General features: G+C 56.3%; 1 non-coding gene across 1 annotated transcript in view; it reads left to right on the top strand.

Annotated features, from left to right (window-relative positions):
- The first annotated feature begins 4,347 nt into the window (after positions 1 to 4,347).
- Positions 4,348 to 5,000, top strand: part of LOC126197303 (small subunit ribosomal RNA) — a 1,909-nt gene continuing 1,256 nt past the window's right edge. Inside the window, exon 1 of the ribosomal RNA XR_007539674.1 lies at positions 4,348 to 5,000. This exon is cut by the window's right edge and continues 1,256 nt beyond it. This is a non-coding gene — a ribosomal RNA (small subunit ribosomal RNA).

Raw genomic sequence — 5,000 nt, 5'->3', positions numbered from 1 at the left:
GCCTCCTGCAACGGCGATACCGCCATCTATGAGACGCCAAGCTGAATACGACATCGATGGGCGCACAGTACACATTGTCCGACGCCACCCACAAAGACGGCATCCTCTGTCCACCACGAAGTCGTCGACCGACAATCACGCCACCCGCACCCGTACGTGCCCCACCCCACCCACCAAAATCGCAAGTCCAGCGGATGAACGGCGGACGTTTCCCGCACTCGTAAGTTGCAATCCACACCTATATCTTGCGTTTCATCAAGAGTTTTATCCAATATTCGACATTCCCGCTGTCCCTAAACGTGCTCTAAGTCTGTGCGCGACCGCGTCGCTCACTGTACGGATTCCGATGCTGAGCGATCAGCTATGGGCCGCCCCATCCACGTCGGTCCCCGTGAGCGTTGCACTCGCAGTCGCAAAGACTCTGGGCAATGGCTATGTGCGCTCCGCAATATATTACTCGGACGAGTAATGAGGGTCCGAGCCCCCAGTGTGGGGAAAGTGTTTCGCAGCCCTGACCCACCGGCACGGTGTTGCGTCCCCCACCTCAAACATGTGACGTAGTCACACCACCGGTTTTGACTAATAGACAGAATGTTTATAATCATATGCCATACACCGGGGGACGATGCCGCGAGGTGTAGCTAGCTAGTGCAGTCGCACCGCTACTACTGTACAGAGATAGAACAGGCATTGACTATACATACATTAAGCTTATACACGGCGGTGCTTAGTAATACGCGCAGTCATCGGAATATAGATAACACATACAACTGTCCCTATACATGCTGAACGTCTGTGCACACAATGTCAACCACACGTCACCCACACACTCCATCACCCACTAGTCTATGCCTGTAACAGACGCAGACACAACATCTAAGTACCAGCATGGAACAACATCCAGTGCATCCTCTCGGCCACAGTACACCATCCACACTATGATAACCAGACCGGGACGTCGAACCAGAAAACTGAATATCCCACTCTTCCTACAACCACCATTGCTCAGATACGCCACCAACACCCACACATGTCCTACACAGGGGTGCACCCAACAGCACCACACTGCCGCATCTCACAGCACATAAACAATGGCAGGAATGAAAGACACAGGTGTGCCACTCCTTTGCCACAAACACAGAACGGGCGCGCCACCTGCCATGAGCCACAAGTGCAACTGACGTGACATATCTGATAGTGCCTCAGGCGTCCACTTACTACCATCACTATCAACGAACCTCGCCACCCCCCCCCCCCACACACACCATCCCTTAACCCAACTTCTGCCTTAACCTAACCCAACTTCTGCCTTAACCTAACCCAACTTCTGCCTTAACCTAACCCAACTTCTGCCTTAACCTAACCCACGTTGCGCCCTAACCTAACCCACGTTGCGCCCTAACCTAACCCACGTTGCGCCCTAACCTAACCCACGTTGCGCCCTAACCTAACCCACGTTGCGCCTTAACCTAACCCAAGTTGCGCCTTAACCTAACCCAAGTTGCGCCTTAACCTAACCCAAGTTGCGCCTTAACCTAACCCAAGTTGCGCCTTAACCTAACCCAAGTTGCGCCTTAACCTAACCCAAGTTGCGCCCTAACCTAACCCAAGTTGCGCCCTAACCTAACCTGCGTTGCGCCCTAACCTAACCTGCGTTGCGCCTTAACCTAACCCGCGTTGCGCCCTAACCTAACCTGCGTTGCGCCCTAACCTAACCTGCGTTGCGCCCTAACCTAACCTGCGTTGCGCCCTAACCTAACCTGCGTTGCGCCCTAACCTAACCTGCGTTGCGCCCTAACCTAACCTGCGTTGCGCCCTAACCTAACCTGCGTTGCGCCCTAACCTAACCTGCGTTGCGCCCTAACCTAACCTGCGTTGCGCCCTAACCTAACCTGCGTTGCGCCCTAACCTAACCTGCGTTGCGCCCTAACCTAACCTGCGTTGCGCCCTAACCTAACCCGCGTTGGGCCCTAACCTAACCCGCGTTGCGCCCTAACCTAACCCACGTTGCGCCCTAACCTAACCCACGTTGCGCCCTAACCTAACCCACGTTGCGCCCTAACCTAACCCACGTTGCGCCCTAACCTAACCCACGTTGCGCCCTAACCTAACCCACGTTGCGCCCTAACCTAACCCACGTTGCGCCCTAACCTAACCCACGTTGCGCCCTAACCTAACCCACGTTGCGCCCTAACCTAACCCACGTTGCGCCCTAACCTAACCCACGTTGCGCCTTAACCTAACCCAAGTTGCGCCTTAACCTAACCCAAGTTGCGCCTTAACCTAACCCAAGTTGCGCCTTAACCTAACCCAAGTTGCGCCTTAACCTAACCCAAGTTGCGCCTTAACCTAACCCAAGTTGCGCCCTAACCTAACCCAAGTTGCGCCCTAACCTAACCCAAGTTGCGCCCTAACCTAACCCAAGTTGCGCCCTAACCTAACCCAAGTTGCGCCCTAACCTAACCCAAGTTGCGCCCTAACCTAACCCAAGTTGCGCCCTAACCTAACCCAAGTTGCGCCCTAACCTAACCCAAGTTGCGCCCTAACCTAACCCAAGTTGCGCCCTAACCTAACCCAAGTTGCGCCCTAACCTAACCCAAGTTGCGCCCTAACCTAACCCAAGTTGCGCCCTAACCTAACCCAAGTTGCGCCCTAACCTAACCCAAGTTGCGCCCTAACCTAACCCAAGTTGCGCCCTAACCTAACCCAAGTTGCGCCCTAACCTAACCCAAGTTGCGCCCTAACCTAACCCAAGTTGCGCCCTAACCTAACCCAAGTTGCGCCCTAACCTAACCCACGTTGGGCCCTAACCTAACCCACGTTGGGCCCTAACCTAACCCACGTTGCGCCCTAACCTAACCCACGTTGCGCCCTAACCTAACCCACGTTGCGCCCTAACCTAACCCACGTTGCGCCCTAACCTAACCCACGTTGCGCCCTAACCTGCCCTGTAATTGTTAGTTATATGACTCTAGGAATTCGTGTAGCGTTGCCTAATTGCAACCATCTCAACATAGTTCACTTCGCGCACACTGTGGTGTTCTGCGTATTGATTCATTTTACGGTGCGTACCCTCACATCTTGCGAGTGTTGCTTACTTTCCACATGGTCCCGCTATCCACTGTATTGTGTACTGCAATAGGACGTATATCGCCCCCGCCCCCCCCCCTCCCCTCCTGTCACCTCTAGCTCGTCGGTCAGGAGTTCGCGTGTTGAATGCGCTTCGCAGCTGTGCAATGGCATTCGTATACGTACGCTGGCCACCTTCCACGTGTTCTTTCGTGCACACGTCGCAGCGTGTATGTATGCTGATGGAGTGCGTCGTGACACACAACATCCAGGCATGCAAGACTCGTAGAAGTCGCAAATGTAGATGGATGTCTACGTTTGCTGCCCAAGTTACGCAAATGAACTGGAAATCCGTTGTTGCGCGGTTGTTCGCGCTGGAGGTGAATCGTTGATATCGACGATCGGTACAGGTATTAACCGGTTGCTTCAGCGACACCCGTCATACCCACGAACGTGAGTGGGCATGTGGGTATGAAGCGATACGCGGCGGTGGCTGGGTGGGACCGTCCCCGGCCGGTGAGGGGGGGGCGCCCGGCGTGCTGGCCGCGCGCTGCGTGGGCGCACGCGCGGCAGCCGGCTGGTGGGGGCGCCCAGTGGCAGGCGCGCCGGCTGACGGACGCGGCAGGCGGCGCATCTGCGTGCCGGCGCACCCAGCGCGCGGCGCCGTGCGGCCAAAGTGGGTCCTCCCGGGCCCGGTGCGAAGCGCGGTGGACATCTGCAGTGTGCTGGTCCGATTGAGGACTGTGTGCGTTGAGGATGCGCCGCCGCCCGGCACTCGGCGCCGCGACGCCGTCTGCTGCTCGGTCGCCCCCGCGGTTCTCGCAGGTGGTTTGTATCGCAGCTGTGCGGATGTGTTGGCGCGTGCGCTGTGCTGGGAGAGTTCGCTTTGGCACCCAAGTGGGGCTCTGCCCCTCTGTGGCGCTGGCGTTGGAGCTGCCCGGTCACTGTTTGTGGCCGCGTGTTGTCTCCCGCCGGCAACACCACGACAGCACGCTCCCGGGCCTCTGTCGGCAGCGGCAAGCTCAGTTGGGAGCACGGGTGGTCGCACTGAAAGCGTCTACTCGCCTATCTCCGGGCGATTGCGCCTCTCTCGAACCCGACCAAGTACTTAGGACGGCGCTGCGCGCCGCCGGGACCTGAGAGGGTTTCGAGGTGTATCGTGCAGGGGAGCCCAGCCTCCTCCTGTTTGCAGAATAATTGAGCGGACGCTTGCGTGTTCGCGCGGGCCCCCGGGACACACTCCCGGGCGGCCGGCTGCTCAGCTCTAGTTGACGCAGCTCCCTGGTTGATCCTGCCAGTAGTCATATGCTTGTCTCAAAGATTAAGCCATGCATGTCTCAGTACAAGCCGCATTAAGGTGAAACCGCGAATGGCTCATTAAATCAGTTATGGTTCCTTAGATCGTACCCACGTTACTTGGATAACTGTGGTAATTCTAGAGCTAATACATGCAAACAGAGTCCCGACCAGAGATGGAAGGGACGCTTTTATTAGATCAAAACCAATCGGTCGGCTCGTCCGGTCCGTTTGCCTTGGTGACTCTGAATAACTTTGGGCTGATCGCACGGTCTTCGTACCGGCGACGCATCTTTCAAATGTCTGCCTTATCAACTGTCGATGGTAGGTTCTGCGCCTACCATGGTTGTAACGGGTAACGGGGAATCAGGGTTCGATTCCGGAGAGGGAGCCTGAGAAACGGCTACCACATCCAAGGAAGGCAGCAGGCGCGCAAATTACCCACTCCCGGCACGGGGAGGTAGTGACGAAAAATAACGATACGGGACTCATCCGAGGCCCCGTAATCGGAATGAGTACACTTTAAATCCTTTAACGAGTATCTATTGGAGGGCAAGTCTGGTGCCAGCAGCCGCGGTAATTCCAGCTCCAATAGCGTATATTAAAGTTGTTGCGGTTAAAAAGCTCGTAGTTGG

This window comes from Schistocerca nitens, chromosome 7 (assembly GCF_023898315.1).
Source record: "Schistocerca nitens isolate TAMUIC-IGC-003100 chromosome 7, iqSchNite1.1, whole genome shotgun sequence".
Lineage (NCBI taxonomy): Eukaryota > Metazoa > Arthropoda > Insecta > Orthoptera > Acrididae > Schistocerca > Schistocerca nitens.
Note: the sequence above shows the minus strand (reverse complement) of the source record. Positions and strands in the feature narration are given on the sequence as shown.